The 23,234-nt window shown below is 34.8% G+C and overlaps 1 protein-coding gene across 6 annotated transcripts in view; it reads left to right on the forward strand.

Annotated features, from left to right (window-relative positions):
• DGKB (diacylglycerol kinase beta) overlaps positions 1 to 23,234 on the forward strand; it is a gene marked incomplete at both ends in the record, with an annotated part of 637,756 nt that overhangs the window by 328,184 nt on the left and 286,338 nt on the right. The gene's annotated exons all lie outside the window — the stretch shown is intronic.

Genomic DNA, 23,234 nt, shown 5'->3' on the forward strand with positions numbered 1-23,234 from the left:
AGCACTTCACATATAATGACTGAATAAGGCTTGGTGTATGTGTAAATATTAAGACAAAAGTGTTCATTTTTCTTGTTAGGTTTTAGTGAGGTTATAATGAGGAATACAGTGTGGTCATATCTAAGCCCATTCTTATGTGCTGAGAAGAAAGATTTCAAGTGTAAGGTGAAAATAGTACCTTATTAAGATAATACTGGAAGTCTTTACATGGCTAAGTATATGAGGAGCGATCATCCTAAATCCCAAGGAAAAACATGAGGCTCTGATTTGATCATGATGAGTAACTGTACATTACGTAGGTATCATATAAGACCTTTAATCTTTGTACTATCAGTCCTATATGGGCCTCAACTAAATGGAAAATAAACCAGAGAAATATCAATGCTGACAAAAACTACTTTTAAAGACTTTGTCTTCACAGTGAAAAAGGCTTGAAAACCAAAATAGGCAGAAATTATTTCCTCTAAAATGTAGATGTTGACTTTTTTCTGATACTCAGGGAAGTAGAGAAAGCTTTGGCTTTGTTATCTTCCCCATTTCTAGAAGGAAATATGGCTGTCTCCACCCCACTAGCCAGGAAAAATTGGGCAGAAGCAGTGAATCATCTTTTGCTTCAGTTATATGCATTTCTACTCTGTTCATTTCACAGAGGTACAAAATCATAATCAGCATTTATATAGAGTTATTTAAGTGCTTTATATATTACTGTTCAAAGTCAATATGGTCTCTGTATTTGGCTAGATTGACATTGTACCATAAACGTTACAGAACACATAAGACAACTGCTCCTGGAAATTCTTATGTTTATTTCAGTTTTGTCATACACTAGTAGATTGACATAGTTTTCTTCCATGTAGTTTCATAATAAATAAATGCTGTTGAAATGTATTTTTAAATCTGTTTTAGATTTTTCTTAACTGTAGACTTTAGTGTACTACTTTATACAAGAATCATCATATTAAATAGTTTCATGGTTAGTGAGACCCTATCTGATTTTTCATTATATTGATCTATTTAAATGTTTTAGCAAGACATATGAAAACATATTTGTAAAATGTGCCTTAGGTATTGCCTTAATGATAAATCATGATGCTGTGGTTTGCTCTTTCTTTCATAGTTCAGACATCTATGATTTTTGTTTTAAGGAAAATGGAAAAAGTGTATAATGAATATGTGTATGTGCACATAATATCTTTAGAAGGATTCACAAAAATCTTTTAACTTTGGTTTCTTCTGGAAAAGAGAACCAAGTGCTTGGGATGGATACTGAATTTTTATTGTACTGTTTGAATTTTATGTCATGTATATTACAAAATGAAAAGTCAGAAGTAATTTCATTAAAATTTTGCACCTGTTTTTTATATCTAGAATAGACACTTTCATTTTACAAGATTTAATTTTATTTCATTAAGTCTATGAAAAAAATTGATGTAACAATGAAATTATATTCACTTTGTAGTATATTTCAGCACTTGATGACCCATCTTGAATGTTCTGGAAATGAACATATTTATTAATGCACATAAAGCCATATTATAGAATCAACTATCCTATGCTTACCCCAGTACCATTCTGTGAAACATTCATGTGTTGATATTCATATATTAAAATAGGTTTCTAGCAAAAAAAAAAAAAATGCTATTTGAAAAATGCTGCATGCGGTGTGCCCCACCAGGAGTTTTACAGTTTAAAAGCCCATTAAAGGAATTAAGAAATGCTTAAGGGGGAAAATTTTTGTCCCAAACTTATTCAGCAGAGGGAGGAGAGAAGAGAAAAGGAGGGAGGGGAGAAAACCAGAGAAGCAGAGAGAAAGAGAGACATGGGGGAGGGGGGATGTATCAGTATGTTTAGGTGATGCTCAAATTTGACAGCCTATATTTAAGAATGCCAGTATTTATGATCCTCCCTCAAGTATAAAAGGTAATCAGTTCTGTTCTCCAGAATAATTTTAGTTCTTTTTAATAAGACTTCTGTTATTTACATATATCTATTTAAGTTTTTATTTTCAATTGCAGTACTAATTTATGACGTTGCTCACTGCCCAACATGTGGTTAGATGCCATTTACTACTAATGTGTTTCCTAATGTGTTTATATACCCCGATGAATTTATAAGATGTAAAATTACATCTTATTGAAACTTATTTGTAAATTTAAGTCACAAGTAAATCTTGCTTATATAGTTTAAAGGGGATATTTCATTTGGAACAGTAATAACATAGAAAACACCTTCTAGATTGTTATAGGTCACATGTTTCTGTTGTGAGTTCAAAGAATGCCAGGTATATCAGTGGATGCTCAGTAAATTACCGCCAACTGTTTTTTAAGATAACAATCAGCCCTAAATTTATATACATCATCAAGTTAATTATCCATATACATTTCAATCTGTACTTTTGTAGGTTGTCTTCACTCAGAGTTACAAGCATTTAGGTAATTCTCTAAACTGCAATACAGCATATTCAGATTATGAAAATGTTCTAATAAATTTCTATGAGGAAGACATGCCAAGCTTGTGCACAAGCCGTTTCATACTTACAAGGACAGGTTTCCAGATTTCAACATTGAGACAGGTTCGGCTATAGCACTTTCATATTTTCAGGAATTTGCAAATGGATTTTTTTAAGTACTCCGAATAATGGTGTTTCAGATCAGATCTCTTGTCACAATAAATCACACGCCATTAATATTATCCTCTAGCATGCTCACCTTGAAATTCATTTATATTTTAAAGAACATGATGTTTCTAACATTATCTTAAGGAAATTAATTACCAAAATATATAGTTCTGCTCTCTATGCTTCTTATGACAGAAATTGAAAGAACTGGGAAAGATAATGATTTTTCCGGTGGTGCTTAAGAGAGTGCTAGTTGAGAGGTTTATATCATATTCTTTTCCAAATTTCTACGTAAATCTAAGTTAACTGTTAAAAGGAAATATGCTGTTCAACTTTCTAAACTTTAAGATAGTCTTCAAACTGAATTTAAATAAATATTTCTGTTGTTTTAAGCTGGAAAAAATAATTCTTAAAGTATCTATGCTACTATTTAAAACCATTTATTACATAATATTGGTATTTAAAATATTTATATAACTTGACTATTACTATTTACCATCACACTGATGCTCATAATTCAAATATATTACACCTTTCCGGGTTTTATTTAGTAAAAGCATTTTAAGTTCTTGCTTTTTTTAAAAAAAGATATTAACAGTTGTACAGAAACACACTATAATATCTATTAACATTATAATTATGAAGGGTTATAATAATTGTGGAGAAAATGTAAAATGGTTGAATTCCATGTGTAAATCTGTGTATCATTGACAAGGACTTATAGGTAATATGCAGAATGGAACTAAGTATAGAAAAAGTATCGGTGATTTACAAAGATTTTTTAATATTGTAGTCATAGCTTGTTTTTAAAGAACCAATTCAAATTCTTAATACACAACACTTAATACACCTGCTAGCAAACACTGAGGGTTAGCAATACTGCACAAAGATACTATTTCATTGTCACATTGATCACTTAAAACGATCTGGTCGGGCTTCCCTGGTGGCGCAGTGGTTGAGGGTCCGCCTGCCGATGCAGGGGACACGGGTTCGTGCCCCGGTCCGGGAAGATCCCACATGCCGCGGAGCGGCTGGGCCCGTGAGCCATGGCCGCTGAGCCTGCGCGTCCGGAGCCTGTGCTCCGCAGCCGGGAGAGGCCGCGGCAGTGAGAGGCACGCGTACTGCAAAAAAAAAAAAAAAAAAAAAACCCAAAAAACTATCTGGTCTCTAACTCCCTGAATGGCACAAAGATCGTTTTCTTAGCCCCCTGTTCAAGAGGTATGTGCCTTATTTCTGTACTACTTTCAGCTTTTTTGTGAAGACATCTACAACTAGAAAACTGAAACAGATATGTAAATTTAAATAAGGCAGTTTAACTCAGAATCTAGGTAGTGATATAAGATATGCCAGAGGGCCTTGCCTTCTAAATGTGTGAGAAGAAACAAAACTGAAAAATTGGTGTTCCAGACTGATAATTTGATGTTACTATATTAATAAAACCTAATTTTGAAAAGATTCTGTGCTCTGCACATTACTCAAGAAATTAAATTAGTCTACATGAATTTAGAAAATGTGCCTATGCCTTTAAGATGACACTCATTCTGTGGAATGATTCTTGATTTTTTTTTCTGACAGTAGGCTTTAAGATCATGGAATGAGCCTCTCTGTGGGACGTTAGTATCTACACAGTGCATGGTATATAATGAGCACTCAATAGATACTTGCTAAATGTATTCATTACATTATTTATTAGTAAGTGGTATATTTGTTTCAAAATATCTTACTATTTTTATAGTTTGTGCTTTTTATAGTGCCAAAAATATAATAGAAAGAGAGTTGAAATATGCCTAGAATGAGTCTTGATCCTCAATAACTATTCTTTTAGGTACTAAAAGGTTTTTTGGTATTCTTTTTTTTTTTTTTTTGCTCTACGTGGGCCTCTCACCGTTGTGGCCTCTCCCGCTACGGAGCACAGGCTCCGGACGCGCAGGACGCGCAGGCCCAGCGGCCAAGGCTCACCGGCCCAGCCGCTCCGCGGCACGTGGGATCCCCCCGGACCGGGGCCCGAACCCACGTCCCCTGCATCGGCAGGCGGACTCCCAAGCACTGCGCCACCAGGGAAGCCCTGGTATTCTTGTATTTAATATCCAAGGACTCCAGCCAGAAGTGTTAACAAACAAAAATTTTACAGTATAAATCCCTGAGCTCTGTGAATGCCTTGCTAATGAATGCTTACTTATTGATTTGTTTTAGCACTTGTATTATCAACTTTATCGGTTAGCAATAATTCTTAATGATTATTAATTATTTATTAGTCAAAACAGGTCACAATATATTCTTACAATTCAACAAAATAAATGTTCAAATCTTCACAAGCAGTGTTTAAATTCTGTGTGGCATTTTAGGCATTTGACCTCACTTTTGCATCCATCAGTCAAGACAACTTCATTATTGTATAGTGAAGCATTTTTTTCTATTTAAAAATGTAAATTATGTTTCATTGTAAACTTCCACATTTGTAAATGGTACTATCTTTTATAAAGCAGCTAGGGAAATGGCACTCTTGATATTAAAAGTTTAAACCTCTGTCTTGTTCAGTTTTCGGAATAAAATCTCTATTCATTAGAATTGTTCACATTGTACAGGGACCTTTTGGACAAAATTATATAGTCATGAGACTCCCATGAGCTAAGGCATTTTTTATTTCTTTATTTTCTGTGTACGTACCCAACTTTGGTCTATTTTTAAAAATGAAACTTACTCATTTTTCATTATCACTTAGCATGACTACTCAATTATATCCTTTAAATAACGTTCCTTGAATTTTTTTGTGTAAGCGTTATTAAGTCAGCTTTTCCAGATGATGAAACTATTATCCTCATATAAGCCATATAGTGTGTAGATAAATAGATGGGTAGATAATATATAGATTTATACATGTGTGTACATATATATATATTTGTGATGCATAGATTTATTTGTGTATGTATATGCTACATACATTTTCTGTGAGTTTCAGCTTTTCATATTATCATATTTATGTAAGCTTTTCATAATATGTATTCTTGCTGCAATAGAGTTCTAATATAAGACCTTTAAAATAATTTACTAACTATGCTGTTCTCTCCATATAGTTTCATTTGTATGTTGAGACTCACTTAAATATATCTGATCTGAGCAGATGAAAATATGGTTAAGTGAGAGCTGTGTGCACATTGATGCAAGGGATTCAGTTCACCTGAATCTTTCTGCATTATTTCCTGGTATCACTAAACCATAATGCTCACTTTCATGTCCGAGCTGTTCAAAATCATGTTTGTAAGACAGTTCTTTGGAATAGAGTGCGTGAGAACTGGAGGGTAAATTAGGAAGAGATTCAGTAACTTTTCTTCATTCTTTAACTCCGTCTTTTCTTCATTCTCTCCAGATTTCTTATTCCTGCTCTCTTGTCTTCTTTCCTTTATTTTTGACACTGCAGGGGAGTAACAAAAGGATCAGTGAAGGTCCTGAAGTTTGGATAAAACGTTGCTGTCTCCTATTGATTTGGTTGATTATTCTGCAGACATTTAATGAGTTCTTTTTATATGATGGGCATCCAGCTAGACCCTGTATTTTTTGACTCTCTAAGGCAAATGAGGAAAATGAATTTGGGGTTACATATAAACCTTAGATGGTTATAGGTTCTGCAGAAGAATGTAAACTGAAAGAAAAGTCTACATTGTAACAGTACAGATGGGTATTTTCTGGGACTCCTAAGTTAGGGTGAGCATTGGGCTCTAAAGGGTATATGTTGAAGTAAGGGTTGCTTATATATTCTCTGATTTAGCTGAAGAAGAAACATTTATTTCTAGTTTTTGTTTGCAAGATACTTACGTTTTATTAGTAGCATCTCCATGCAAATATTCTAAATGTTTTCTTCCTTGATTTTGCCTTTCTATTCCCAGGATTTGTGTTTTTGCTTTACATGAATTTGCAAGTGTTTTATGCAAAAATTTTATACACATACAACACATACACACCCACTTCCTAGGATACCAAATTAAAAAACAAGATTTGTGAAGTAACAGTAGTTAATTGAGAAACGTCCGAAAAATCACAACTGAATAATCCAAGATATACAGTGTTTCCTTATAGGGAAGGGTACTAAACAGAAGCAGTTTAAGAAAAAAATTTCTGCTCATTATTGTAGGTCCTGTGCCTACATGGAAACTTACAGGAAATAATTATCAAATTAAAAGTAAATTATTTCTTGTTTATTATAAGCTGACAGCAAATATATATATAATATATAAATTTATACGTATTATAGATATATAGATATATAATTTCAAGTAGTCCTTAATGAATTATCACTTTTAAGGGAAAAACCAACTTTGCCAGCAGTTAAAGCTGCTGTTTCTAAGAACCCTGTCCTCAATTTACCAAGTGTTTTTGTGTTGAAAACACTGAAGCTTCTGTTTCCTTTGTGTTCAGACCTACTCCCTGGCTTAGCATTAGTCTCTCTAACTGTAACAAGAACCAGGTGTGCTCTGGGGGCTGAGGGGATCCACTAAAGTAATTAGACAGTGGACAGCTGACTTTGGGGAATGAGCCTGTAACACTGACCAGTGTGAACAACAGAAATGTTTTTTCCTTTGATTTTGTAGATAATCTAGAGGCTAGCATTTGTAATTCGTTAGAGTTCAATTGTTACATTCTTTAGTATAAAGTTAGTTCCATATAAGTTAGTTAATTTGATATGAAGTGTAAATGCCTAATTTATAGTATCTAGATGCTTTACGATTTATTCCATCAATAATGTAAGCATTTTGGGTTCTTCTAGAATAAAATCTGTTGATTCTTGTTAGAAATTATCCCTGGCGTGGAACCTTGAGGACCTTTATTACACCACTTCTATATAGGATATATTAAGTATAAAGTAAGTCTATCTTGAACTCTTTCCAAAGAGGTTAATCACCTCATTATAAGGTAATTTTACCTGGAGAGTAATCCTCTGGCATGGCTAATTGGAACTGATTAGGTGCTCTCCATTGTTTCTTGCTCCACCTAAGCATTAGTTACTAATGCTTTTCCTTTTCGAATACACGTTCTTATAAGGATGTGTTCAGCATTATTTTCTGACTGAATATAATAATTCTAAAATATTAACTTTGAATGGTAGGTTTACTTTTTAAAAACAGGCTTCCTCACATACATTTTTCTTTGAAGAGAAAGATAATATTCTTGAATATGCAGCATTTTGAAGTTTGTATTTTCTGCTTTGTATTTCTACATGAGCAGTGTTTTCACAAAGTAGGGAATCTTATTTAAGCCACCCTCATAATTCTGTGTAGTAGCCCTAAAATATGAAGAAAATATTTCCTTAATGGGTAAATTTCTGAGGAGACTTAGAAAGTAGAAATACAAAATCTTGATGTATTATGAATTTTTAAGTTTAATATCTTAAAAATCTCTTCCTCCCCACCTCAGCTTCTAGCAATAAAAATAGCAGACATGCTATAACTTTATTGTATTTTTAAAGATTTTATTTGACAAACACTTATAAGGGGCCAAAAATATGCTAATTGCCAAGGTATTCCCTTTACTATTGCTGCATAGCAAGCTTTCTGCCACCATATAATGAGTTCAGTTTCTTCCCCTCTCCCATAGCATTGTTCCTATGTTGTTCAAGCCCTCACTAGCAGTATCCTAAGGCTTGGCAGTGTCCTCCTGTCTCTTCCAGGTTCTTCTCACCCTTCAGTTCCAAAGCAAATGTCACATGTTTTCTGTTTTTGTTGTGGCGGCCATTCACTTCCACATATCAAAATCTCTTTCGCTTACTATTGCTAAATAATGAACTACTCGAGGGCTTGGCAATGTAAAACGATCATTTTGTTACATGCATAGCTTCTGTGGGTCAGCAGTTCAAACAGGGTGAAGCAAGGATGGCTTGTCTTTGCTTCATCATGTCTGGGCCTTCAGCTGGGAAGACTCGCTGGTTGGAAGTTATTTGATAGCTAGTGGATGGAATCTTGGTTACTCTCATGTCTGGTGGCTGATGCTGGACTAAAAAGTCCAAGAATCTACCTTCTGCAATCTGGAGACCCAGGAAGGCAGTGGTGTAATTCAGTCTGAGTCCAAAGGCCTAAGAACCAGGGGAGCAGATGGTGTTAATCTCAGTTGGAAGGTCAGATGTCCCAGTTCAGTCGGTGAGGCAGGGGAAAGGGGGCAGATTCCTCCTTCATCTGCCTTTTATTCTATTCAGACCCTTCACAGTATGGGTGATGCCTACCCACACTGGGGAGGGTAATTTACTGAGTACAACAATTCAAATGCTAATCTCATCCAGAAACACTCTCACAAACACACCTAGAAATAATGTTTAATTTGAGCACCCTGTAGCCAAATTGTCACGTAAAATCCACTATCACAAGTACCTACAAAATGGCTTCTCCATGTGGCCTAGGCATTTTCAAAGTGTGGTGGCCTAGGATAGCCAGACTTCTGACATGGCAGCTCAGGCCTCTAAAAGTTAGTATCCTGAGAGAACAGGGAAAAGCTCTATGGCATTTTCTTCACTTAGCTTTGGAAGTCACAGAGTTTCATATTCACTGTACTTTTTATTGATTGAAGTGGTCAAAAGCTCACTCAGATTCAAAGGGAGGGGATATAGATATCACTTTTCAATCGGAGGACTGTTAAAACATGTTCTATAACGTTCACAGAGGGGATTCAATGATGAATAATACTAGGTTCTTGTTTCAAAGGAGCTTAGAGTTTAATGGCAATAATATTGCAACATACAATTATAATAAAGGCTACTATTTATTTAGGAATAACACTTCCACATCCTTAACTCATTTTTATCATATGATGTCTTCTTTAATCCTCAAAGTAAGTCTACTCTGTAACAGTTGCTATTTTCATTTTATGGAGGTGAATACTGTCCACATAATACTTCATAGTAGGAAAACCAGAAGCTCATGCTCTTAATACATATGCACAGTCAGGAGTAAACTGTGCCTCTACAATGTCTCCTTGTTTCTCCATGTCCTGCCCTTGTTCCTATGGCACTTACTTTCTTTTGGTTCTTGACTTAAAGCTTCTGTTGGAATTCCCAATTGTCTTCTTCATTTTCTGGGTCCCTCTGCATCTGGTAGCATTTAAGTAATCTTAATGCTGGTTGCATTTCACTAACAGCAGCTACTGCTAAACACTGATGCTGACCTTGAGACCTGTCCTGTACACCCATATCTTCACCGCGCTAGGCCTGATCATAGGGTGCCTATAATTTGCTAAGGATTGGTGAGGGTGGCAAACGGAATGCTAGATTTTATGTATAATCATCTTCAGATAGCTCATATAAGTGACATAGAAATGGATTCATCTCTATAGACAGAACTGAAATGATCTGGTTTGGAAAACAGGCTACTGTAACTTAAAAGACAACTTAAATTTTAAAAACAACTTCTTATTTTTGGGCAACTACTGGCACTTTATCCCCAACTCTATTGGGTTAATGACTTTCATCTCAGACCTTCTGAAGAAGGAACAACTGCTTCAGTAATCCTAGGCATAGAGTCTTTCCAGAAACTGAGCAGCTCTCCTCCACATCAGTGCTAATCCTGCTGTGTCAGATGTTCCACCAGCATGACTCTGTCATGTGAATTGTGGCCATTGGTGCCATTTTGTCTTATCATCTAGGGTAAAAGTATACATTATATTTTATATAAATACAAATGTATACATTTGTTTACATATTACTTATATTTTATCTAAATAAACATTGTTATAATAAATCATATATAAATAATAAACATAAATAAAATTTTAAAATAAATATATATTTGTCAAAATAAGCATATAATAAATTTTTAAGTTTATGTAGATCTGTATATAATAATTGTAAGATATAAATAGGTAAATATATAGTATACTTATATACAAGTTTTTGTCCTTTTATATTTTTATTTAACAGGTTTAAGGTACTGTCTAGAAGTCTTCATTTTTGTTAAATAAATCTAGAAATTGTGAAAAACATGGTCTAAGAGCTACTCTTTAAGGAGCACAACTTTAGATGACTCCTTAGAAACTTCTGTAGCTTGACTGTTCAAAATAAATTCCCTTGATCACAGCAATAAGGTACCAAGCAGAATTTATCCAGCTTCTGTGTATAAACACCATCGTATGTAGTATTTGCTGTTTGAAAGTTTGGACCTCAGCTGTATGGATACCTGCTATATCCAGAGTAGGCACTGCATCGGAACTTGGCAATATGTTTTGACTGACTTACTGACACATGAAACCAGTTTGATTTTCTCATTCCTATGCTTTGTCCACCTAACCACTGACAACTCCTGCCTGGTTTAAATTCCCTTGGGTTTATGGTCCCTGGAAGTAGCTTTGGAGCTGAAATAATTAAAATTTAAATAATAATACCTTGTTTATTCAGAATATTTCTTTGGAAATGGTACTTAAGCTCTCCAAACCTGTAAGATCTAAAGGAGAGCTATATGGAAAATATTGACCTCAGGGTTCCTGAGGCCATCTTGTGCATTTATTCATGATCTTCTCACAGTTGATGGCTCAGTTCTGTCCTCAGGCCAGTTTGTGTGAACATCCAAATGTCTATTTGCAACTCATGAAAATCCCGTGGATTATGTCTCCTATAAAGTCTTAATATTTGTGGTGTATGTGAACAGCTAGGAGTGGCACTCGTTATATATCATATGAAGCAGTGAGCTGTATTTCACCATGCACTTAGAACTAATAAGCAGGGAATCTTGAAAAGCCATACGTGTATCTCCTTGACTGAATTCTTTTCTCCCCCAGATGGACACATATGTGTGCTAGTTAGAGCTCTGGAGCCTGTCTTCCTGGCTTCAGATCTTGGCTCTTCCCGTTCAGAAATCAGTTGTGTGACTTCTGAAAGACTGCTCATCTTTCTGTGCCCCAAATCTCTAATCACGTAACGAGGATTGTTACTAATAGCACTGGTCGTGGGGGGTTGTTTCTACGTAAGAAACAGTGGATGAAGAGCACTCTAGGGATAAGACGGGAATAAAGACACAGACCTACTAGAGAATGGACTTGAAGATATGGGGAGGGGGAGGGGTAAGCTGGGACAAAGCGAGAGAGAGGCATGGACATATATACACTACCAAACATAAGGTAGATAGCTAGTGGGAAGCAGCCGCATAGCACGGAGATCAGCTCGGTGCTCTGTGACCACCTGGAGGGGTGGGATAGGGAGGGTGGGAGGGAGGGAGACGCAAGAGGGAAGAGATATGGGAACATATGTATATGTATAACTGATTCACTTTGTTATAAAGCAGAAACTAACACACCATTGTAAAGCAATTATACTCCAATAAAGATGTAAAAAAAAAATAAACTAAACTAAAAAAAAAAAAGTGACTAGCGAATACCAAGTTCCTGATGAGTATGAGCAGTTACGATTTATGACCTCTTCACTCACTGCCTACAACCCCCACAGGACACGTCAGCGCTCTCACACTGTCTTCACCTTGCCTCTCTGATTTTTCTTAGAGAGTCTGAGTTTACCTTCAAGGCCTTTCTTGCAGACTCCTATTCCTGGTGAATGGCAAGGAATATGGCCTCTAATAAAGCCAGACCTGGACCCCTGCAACATGTATGCTCGGCAACTCTTAGTGTCTGTGTTCGGTTACCTGAACTTCAGGCCAAGTTTGATCCAAAGATAAATACAATTATTAGGTCCTACTTTCATTTTTCTTTTATTTTCTGGTCTTTGTCCTGCTTCATATGTTAACTTAGTCCTCAGACAGACTTAGGTTATAGTAGTCAAATATTTCCAAGATTTACATCTACAAACCCACACTGTCTAGAGAGAAAGAGAGAAAGGAAGTTGTCACTCTTATTGGCTCTGCATCTGTTACATGCCTGCCGCTGGACCGGTCACTTTCACCAGAGGATGGAAATGACTTCCCTTAGAACCATGTAGATCTCTAGGTGGCAACAGAGTGATTGGGGATTGGGAAATAGATGCTGCTGTGTTCACTGTACATACTAATAAGCAATTATAATCATCAGTTACTAAACTTGGATCCTTATGTTACATTTTTACTTTCTTTTTGACTTTTTCTAAACCTGTTCTTTTGTACATAAATCTTAATACTACCTTACAGAGTCTGGTCTGAAAGTGTCATTCACTAGAAAATACCTGATGCTGTTCTTACATGTTTATTATTTCAACCACTGTTGCCAGTAAGCTAAACTTATTTCCTCTTCTACTGATTTCCATTGGCGAAAGCTTAGCTCTGTATTTACCCAGTTGACTCCCTTCCCCATAACTCATTGGGATGTTGAACTTTACTGCAGAAAATCACAAAACAAGACCAAACTTACCTGAGTGTTCAGTAACGAATGGTAATCCTACATCTATTTGCTTATCCAGTTCCTTCTCTCCACCTCCACAATACCACCCATTTCCAACATTACTCACTCTATACAAACCTTTCCTCCTGGTAATGATTCTGATTTATACTGCAATGAAAAAAATATTGATAGAAATAGAAACCACAAGTTAAACAGTGATTAACCCAATTCCCAAATCACAAACCAATAGTCTATCTACATCAACGTCCATCTTTCCCTTGTCCTTTCTAACATAACAGATAAGTTAGCCATCCATTAACCTAGGGCCAGTCCCTACCTCTTGTGAGCCATATCTCTTCCATACCACCACCATCTTCTCTTTCTCTATACCTGAAGCATACTTTATTCCTCTCTCCCAGATCTTTTATATCCTACTATTTCAAGCTCTTTCCTAACATCTTCCCGTCAAGTTCTACCTAGGTTTTCTCTTTATACTTAAAAAAAAAGAGAGAAAAAAAATCAGTCTCCTGATCTTCCTTTTTTTCCAGCTATACCTGATCCAGCTTAATCTGTTTATAACCAAACTCTTTTAATAAGTTTTATACACTTTCCCATTGTCCGTTCATTCCCTTATGAAAACCAATTTGATGTGGATTCTCTTTCCATTTGAAGGGAAAATGTTCTCATTAAGGTCACAGAAGATCTCTCAGTTACTCTATCCAATATAGAGGTTTTTTTTTTTACCTCTACAGAAATTGACTTTGAATTTGTCAGTTACTCTCTTTCTAAACCTTGTGTTGTCTTAATCCATAGAACATACCATCTTACCTATTCCTACTAAGTTTTTAATTTTATTTATGGCTGCTTCTGCTGTCTAACTAAGCCATAATTGTTAGCGATCCTCAGAATTCTGGGAGTTTATGCTCTCTTCTCTAGTCTCTTGCAACTTCTTTGAGAGTGATCTTTTTAAAAAGCTAACTTACCTTGCTTTATCAAACTCATTCATTTCTCAAACTTTACTAGTTCACAAGGCGATCTAAGATCTGGTTCCTGGCCTGACTTTTGACCTTTTCTCTGTCCTTTGCTGTTTCTGCCCTTCCCTGAGTTTTAGATTGGCTGTTTCTATTCATTAGAATGAATCCACTCAATTGCTGCTTCCTAAGGATCATTCGTTATCCTTAGAAAAAAAAGTTCATTATAAATTTATTTATTTTGGGCTGTGTTGGGTCTTCGTTGCGGTGTGCAGACTTCTCATTGCGGTGGCTTCTCTTGTTGTGGAGCACGGGCTCTAGGCATGCAGACTTCAGTAGTTGTGGCACACAGACTCAATAGTTGTGGCACACAGGCTCAGTAGTTGTGGCACACAGGCTCAGTAGTTGTGGCGCACGGGCTTAGTTGCTCCACGGCATGTGGGATCTTCCCAGACCAGGGCTCGAACCCATGTTCCCAGCACTGGCAGGTGGATTCTTAACCACTGCGCCAGCAGGCAAGTCCTCCTTGAAGAATTTTGATTTAACTTCCTGGCCCTTCCTTTTTCCAAACTGTATTTTAATGCAACTACTACTTCATGATAGGGTTAAAAAGGAAGGGATCACAATTCTCAGTTATTAAATTTCAAAAGACTTGAAATTCATGTCAGAGACAAAAGTTTGAGAGTAGATTTGAAAATTTCGTAATTCTGGTTTGTGAATATCAAAAGTGGAGGCCTGAAGGACTCAGGGCATGAAATTTATGTTATAATCATAATTCTGATATTACAGAGTCTCTGAAGTGATCTCAAACAATAGAAAAGCTTTATTTAAAAAATGCATGTATTTTTTATGACCCTTCAAAGGAATTTGGCAATAAAGAGCAAAGTACTTAAACAGGAAACTAATGTTGGAGTTGGTGGTGCACAGGGAAGAATGCCAACTGCGTTAGGCCATAAAAACATTAAAAATAAAGGAAGATCTTACTGATTGCTATTTCCAGTGTTCTTTCTAGTTGTTAGAATTTTCTATTTTTACTTTTTAAATCTGATTATGGGTTGTTTCAGAATTCCAAATTTTCAAAGTTTTCAAACTTCAGTTTTTTAATGTAAGCTTCATCATATACAAAACCTAACAACTTTGTAGAATTCTTTATGCAGAATAAAAACTCTTTTTATTTATGTAAACACATTTATATGGCTTTTGTTAAAGCCACAGGAATGAAGCCAGATGTTTATTTTGTTTTAGGGAATTTTTTTCAAAATTCGATATTTTGTATTTTAACTATTTGTTTTTAATTGTGGTAAAATGTATATAACAAAAAATGTACCACTTTAACTACTTTTATGTGTACAGTTTAGTGGCATTTGGTACATTCACATTGCTGTGCAGCCATTACCACCACCCATCTCCAGAACTTTTCTTTCTTTCCAAGCTAAAGCTCTGTACCCTTTAAACAAATAACGCCTTTCTCCCCCGCCTCCAGTTGTCCCTGGCAACCACCATTCTACTTTCTGTCTCTGTGATCTGACTACCTCATGTAAGTGGAACCATACAATATTTGTCGTTCAAATTTGTCCCTTCTTTCACTTAGCATGATGTCTTCAAGGTTAATCCATATTGTAGCATTTTGTAGCGTATTGTAGTCAGAATTTCTTTCCATTTTAAGGCTGAATAGTATTCTGTTGTATGTATATACTACATTTTGTTTATTCATTCATCTGTTGATGGATATTTGGGTTCTTCTCACCTTTGAGCTAGTGTGAATAATGCTACTATGAATATTGGTATATAAGTATCTGTCCAAGTCCTAAGCTCATTTATAAAAGTACTTTTAAACTTTCTGAAAATTTAAAAGCAGTTACGATCTACATTAAAATAATTTTATTCTATAAAAGACATCGGATAGGGTCTAGCATACCTGAATCCGCAAATAATTAGGTAATGTGGATCTTCAAATAATTAAGTAAATGTGTATTCTTTGGGTTTGATTTTTTTTCCTGATCTCTCTTTCTGTTTCTCTCTCTGTCTCTCCTCTCTGTCTTTGACGTGGAACAGAAAAAGAAGTATTTATTCAACACTGATTTTTGTTTATAGCTTATATTTTATTTTAATATTTATTTGACTTGCTGTGTAACACATCTTTTAAAAGTAGGTTTCTGCTCTGCTCTTCTCAGAAAATCTTTCTAAGTGCTGAGGGAAACTTGAGTATAAGTATTCAAGAAACTGTTTAATCATCAAATAGATTTACCATATAACCAAAATAGAAATGTTTCAGGCATACACATCAAATATATATCATTTTCTTAGGCAAATATTGACCTCAGAAAATTAAGCAATTCTTAGTTTATGGCCCAATGTTTTAATATTCTAAGAATACTAATATATTATTTATTCAGTAAAGAGTTACAGTTTTACACAGTTATATCCTTTTACTTATAAAAACAAAATGATTACTACCAAATTTTGAAAAACAAAAAAACCCCACAACTTTAACACAAAAACCCTTAACGCAATTTCATATTTTTTCCGTTATTTTTAATGTGTAACATGAGAGAAATAGTTACTACAGGCAGGTCTGTAATGTAAAAGTGCTTGGAAGATAAATAAGGTTAATAATTAAATATCCTTCCTGGCCTTGAAAAGCCTGCAGGCCAGTGGGGAAGACAAACCAAACATGTAATCACAATAAAATGTGGTAAAAACTATCACTGAAGTTAAGTGCAAAATTAAGTACATTGTGCTACCAGAAGGATGTGTCTGTTTCTGTCTGAGGTGAGAAAGAAAGAGGTTATCCCCCCAAAAAGATAGTCTTCTCATACCCATGTCCACTGCTTACAGCATCGTCACCAAGTTCCTCCACTGAAAGTCACACATGTCACTTCTGCTCACGTTATGACTTAGTGAAGCAGCCATCCTGAAAGACAAGAGCTCAGGAAAATGTGGTCTCCCACTGTGGGGTCATGGGCCCACCTAAAGCCTGGGAGGCTCTAGTACACACAGAAAGAAAGGAAAATGGAAGTTGATTAGCAGTCTCTGCCAAAATCGTCACGTATTGTGAAAGTGAGTTGGGCTGTTCATAGACTTTAGGATTCTTAGTTCACTCTCTTGGGTTTAGGAAGCCACTCACATCTAAATTTCTGTGGTCCTCATCTTCTATTGCATCTGTTTAATGTAGTAAAAATACAGATACTATGAGAAAACATTATATAATAAAACCTGTTTGTAGTGCAAGCAGTCAGTCCCACATTTATCACCTTTGTAACTTTAAATCTTTATATGTCCATTTATTTCTAGGCAGGGCACATGCCACTTATGCCACCCTTCTAATTTGCTGATAAGTTTATTATTCACTGTGATGGCATAATTTGTTTAGTTTTTACACACAGACCTAATCAATTCTTTACATGTGTTTTTTGCATATTTATTTTCATTAACTTTTTTCTTATTCATTCTGCTTTAATTTTTAAGACATATTCAAATTACAAAGGTTATTTGTAGTTTCTGTAACTTCTAAGGTACAGAAACATTCATGTCCTGTAATTCATGTAATCTGTGAATTTATTAATGTGAAATATATTTATATTCATGCTCAATTACTTTACATTATCAGCTTTTTTACATTTCAAAGTAGATGTTTTAGCCTGTTTTGTATTTGCTTAATGATCTAAACTATATTCAAATATACATAAACTAACTGAAATTATTATATGAGGGAAAGAATGCAAAGTCTAATGAAAACTCTATTGATTTCTCTTTATCTGTTAATCTTATCAATCTTTATGAGAAAAATTATTGCATTAAGGAAAAAAACTTGGGTTACCATGACCCCTTAAAATAATGTCACGATAGTTAGTACCCATCTTATTTTCATTATGAATTCTTGTAGCCGAGTAGTTATAAATCTAATAGTTGTCTTTTGTTCTAACAATGTACTATAATAAAACTCATCACTAGTATGTTTTAAAGGCTGCACTGTGTTCCAGATACTCTACCAAATTGTTTTCCTGGATTATTTTATTTAAGTCATACACAACCCTAGGAGATGGTTACTATTATTATTCCCACTCTGTATATTAGAAAACAGAGTTAGAATTTTAAGGAACTTCTCTAGGATACATACGCAGCAAGTTACTAACCATTCTGTCCAGATGAACAGTCATTTAATACATATCTACTAACCAGAAAATATTTTTATTGTTCAGGGTAACAGATGAGTTCGATACCATTCCAGCCTCTTAGAGTTTGTGGCTTAGTAGGGGAAAGATACATGCAAACAATACGTGTAGTACGTGAGATGAATGCAGTAACCAAAATATCGTACCTAAGTATACAAAGGAGAAAATAATTTTCATGTGGTGGTGGTGTGGTGGTACGAGGGAAAACTTTGTAGAAAACATAATTCCTGAACATGGTTCTAAAAGATGATTAGGTGCTTTACAAGTGACTGTGGAGTTAATAGAAGCAATGTCATGTATTAAGGTAAAGCGGCATAGAACATACCAGTATGTGGTGGGAACCATAAATAGTTACAGGTAGGTAGGTAGATGGATGGATGGATGGATGGATGGATGGATAGATAGATAGATAATGTTTGAAATGTAAGAAACGGAAAATTGAAGGGGATTTGTTGATCATACTCAGATCACAGAGAACTTGAATAGTCCCATTGGAAACTGGGACTTATATCCCTTGAGGTAATATGAAACAACTGTAGGGTTTAAAACAAGGACATAAGACTAAGGAAATGGATTTTTAGAAGAGAAAAGTGACTACTGTTATCAAATTTAGTAATTGATACGGCTGTGAATGTGGATGTTGAAGGGAATGGTGAATGAAAGCAGAATGGTAGCAACACCACCCAAGAGGTGAATGTAGGAAGAAGAGGTAGTATGTGGGCAGAAGATTATGAATTTGATGCTGTGCTTGTCGAATGTGAGGTATCTATCTGTGGAATATCCAGGTCAGTTCCATAGACAGTAGATCCTTTTACTGGCGCGTGGCATTACGTGGGGTGTCTGGGATTGAGATGAACAGCTAGTAAAATAAGAGTCAGTTTTGCTCCATCATCTGTAAACTGGAGCATTGGTAAAATCCAGATTAGTGAAAACTGGGTTATGTGACTGGGTTTGGTTATTTTGAACTATACTTGTTATAATCAGCTATGCTTTTTGAAGACACTGACTTAAGTCATTGGTGAATTATATTTTCATATATTATGAGATAAAATTATATTACATATAATTATAGTAATATATGTAATTGCATACATTATTATTAATAGTTTTATCAGAGGCATTTATTTAGCATTTATTTAGATTGTTTTATTTATTTGCTTAGACTATTTTATCAGAAGCATTTATTTATTATTTAAGCATATTAACTTATTAAATTGTTTCTTTAACTTTTAGGATAAGGAATGTAAGAATCTACCTTTATTGTGATCCTCACAGAAAGCTTCCTTTTATTAGAATTCTTGGAATTAAGTTTAAAGTTCAAATTCTTATGTAGTTTCCATAGATCCTTAATTACAGAAAGAAAGAAGCTTTAGGACATCATTATAAGCAAGTCTTGAAAAGATTCTCTAAGTACTTTAAAGAAGTTGAAGAATCCAACCAGCAGAGGGCGATGGCCTACATGCACTCAGTCATTGCAGCAATCCTTGAGCTCAAGACGAGGCGGGAAGAGTCCTTTCTTAATAAGCACACTGGCAAAGTAATTGTTTTGCTGAGTGTTACGTTAATGGCAGAGGTAGTTATTTATACCAGTAGCCCTTCTCTTGTGTAAATATGCATCTCTTTTAGCAAAGTGTAATTTGAGTTTTATTTGAATGCCGGCCAACGGACTTGAGAGTTTGTTACAAAAAGCCAAAATCTGAGCAATCTGTGTTGAGAGGTCAAAGGCCATTTGTGTACCATAGTCCTGCTAACTAATTAAGGAGGTTTTGATCACATTTGATAGACAAGACCAGTTTTAATTTGATGTGGGAAGGACATTACTTAAGTCAAACTAAAAGTCAGAGTTTTGATACTTTCTTAATTGTAGCATTACTAATTAAATAAAAGTCAGAATGTCTGTAACAGTTTTCTTATTGGAACTGAGGGCATTCTAAGAAAAAATTCTTAGAATAATTAAAATATTAATAATTAAATAATAATTAAAATAATAAAAATAATTAAAATAAATAATTAAAAATCTTAGATAATTAAAGCTAGGAATAATAGCATTACTATGATATAATACATTAATTATTTATAAGACTTTTTCAACATACCTCTTTGGTTTAGAATATTTAATGATCTTGCAAAAATTTCATTTTATAAATATTTTAAAAAGTAATACTGTATGTCTTCAGAATGCATTTTAGCAAATCTCTTATTTTACATATATTTATTATAATTTTCTTAAATTTTCCATTTAGATAAGAAAATAAGGAAAACAGTTATTTGTTAAGCATATAGAAGCTTTTTAATGTACAGAAATTATTGACAACTGTGTGTTTTAGGTAATTGCTTAATAATATCAATTAGTTTTTAATGATGCAGGCCCTTTTACATGCCATCTTTACTAGTACATGATGATTTCTTGTTATTGTAACATGCAGCATACTTTTAAACTGTGTACAATTAAATATATGATATATCTGTGTAGTGTCTGAAATCTGTTTACTTTTAAAAGATGTGAAATATGTTTGCTTTGTATGTTATAAAGAGAACTTAATGCTGTCATTTCTACTTTATGATCCAACACAGTGAAAGTGTAGTAAACTGTTTAGAAACCTGTGGGAAGTTAATTTTAATGTTTAATAGTGTGAGGGGGTCCCATCTCTTTTCTTCATTTGATGAAGCTTATAACAATTTTATTTGCCAAGATGATGATTATTTAATAAAGTGACAAACTGTCCCACTGATAGGATACATTAATTTGCCCCTAAAGCTGTTCCTTGTCCTCCATAATAAGGTGATAATTAGGTTTTCAGATTAGAATAAAATAATCATGTCAGTTATGTAGATGCTTGTTAAAATATATTTAATCCTTTATATAAACTTGAAACAGTTAAAAGCTATAAAATATGTTTCTATGTGAACTTTCAGGTGAATACAGCTAATATACCAAGTTAATTTTAAGCTAGCATGACTCATTGGAAGGTTAACAATTGAAAAAATAACGTGAGAGGTGATTAACTTTTCAAGTAAAGCAATAGTGTTAGGCTTTGCTGGAACATCTACGTAGTAAAACTGCACTCATTCATATCCTAATTTAATTTCTTGCTCTGTCCACAAAGGGTGTGCAGTTTAATCTTTCAGAAGTCACATAGAATCAGTTTGTGCATGTATATTAGCAGCCTCAATTTCTAATATTGTTGAGGGCTTAAATTGCTGTCAGATACTACAAATGATTACATTTCAAGTTTAGCTTTATATTACACAAAATTAACTCATTCCCACAGGTAAGAGTCTAAAAAATACTATATGGTGTTTGAATTTCCAACAGTGAAAACACAATTTACAAAAGCAAAACAGTGACTTTTTGAAAAGAAAGACTCTTTTCATTGCCTTGGGCTTGATGATAGCACATTGTCTTAAAGTTCTAAAGCCCAATTTTCTCTAGCTTTAAATAACGAAAGGTAATTTCCTCTTAAAGTTTGCAGGGTATTAAAAACTTTCCTAAATCTATTTCCTGAACCAAGTTGGAGACTGTTCGGTGCACATTCATTTAAAATACCTTTAAACGTTCTGATTCGATTACTTTTAATAGAGTGGAGAAAGTTTGGTGTAGCTTTGAGCGCACAGCATGAAAGGTGGGGTTTTAGTTAGGAAACATACAGAATTAGTTCCTGTGCAAAGGTAATCTCTAGAGAACTGTAAGTAACCAGAAAACCTTGTTGGAGACCATTACATGTACTGCTAATGTCATGTACTTTCTTTGTACATGTTATGTACAGAATTACAACAAATGCAGTTATGGTAAGACACTGGCAATATAAAATAAAAAGATATTTTTGTTGATAATATGCAAAAATGCCACATCTGGTTTTTTTCATTCTGCAATTATTTCTCTGAGGGAGATTTTATATAGCTGTGAAAACCTGGAGAGTTTTGTACAAAACAACTTGACAAGTGTTCATGATTCCACACCAATGAAATGTGTTTTAATTTCATTCAGAATGTTTCAAGCTCTTTAGCTCATAAACAGTAATAAAACTCATATTGAAGTTATTTCTGTGATTTTTAACTTTATTGTTTAAATGATGCAAGCAAGTTTTCCTGGTCCTCATTAAGAAATATAGAGAATTCTAAGCAGAGTTTACATAAGAAAAAGTATATTGATGATTTGGAAGTTGGGAACTGGTATGTCTTGATGTCATACAAAGTGCACACAATGTGTGAATTCTGATTCTGCTTCTTACCAGCTCTGAAACTTTGCGCAAATTATTTAGAATTACCTCCATTTTATCACCTGTAACAACAGAAACATTTCCAGAATAACAACAGAATTCCTAGTTCTCAGGGTTGTTATAAGATTACATTAAATTGAATAATGCATAGGATATAGCTAAAGTAATACCACTTTCTTTCCTTTTTATCCCCATCAGAATGTACTGTCAAAACTATCATTTGAATGAAGTGCGTGAGGAACAGTGATGTCCTCATTACAGGGGCCAGTAATTCTTTAGGAATTTAGGAAGGCAGGTCAGAAATACTAAGTGATTTGTAGGAAGTGGAAAATGGAGTAGGAAGTTTTTGAACACCACTTTAGTATTTAAGAGGTAGCAAGTATCTGATAATAATCACATACGATTTTTCTATGTAATTCAAAAAGTATGTTATATAGTAACACGAGCAGAGACTTTAGATTAAGAAGCTATATTAGGGCTTCCCTGGTGGCGCAGTGGTTGAGAGTCCGCCTGCCGATGCAGGGGACACGGATTCGTGCCCCGGTCTGGGAAGTTCCCACATGCCGCGGAGCGGCTGGGCCCGTGAGCCATGGCCGCTGAGCCTGCGTGTCCGGAGCTTGTGCTCCGCAGAGGAAGGGGCCACAACAGTGAGAGGCTCGTGTACTGCAAAAAATAAAAATAAAAAAAAGAAGCTATATTATTATTCCTGGTTGTGGGAGTAACCTCCTCTGTAAATTGGAATGATTTTGGTCAGGCACCTCACAGGGTTACTGTAGCTATCTAGTGTGATAATGTTTGTGAAAATACCGACTATCCAAGAACTGGCCCAAGATGATTTTCCAGTAAAAATCATGGTCAAAAGAGAAGGTAAAATTAATAGAGACGTACAGGGAATGCTGTAGAATTAAGTGGCTTCTGTAGATGGGAGAGAATTTTCAAATTATACTTCCCTCCCAAAAGGCAGCACAAGATATAA

This window comes from Leucopleurus acutus, assembly GCF_964270905.1.
Source record: "Leucopleurus acutus genome assembly, chromosome: 9".
In the NCBI taxonomy this organism is placed as follows: Eukaryota; Metazoa; Chordata; class Mammalia; order Artiodactyla; family Delphinidae; genus Leucopleurus; species Leucopleurus acutus.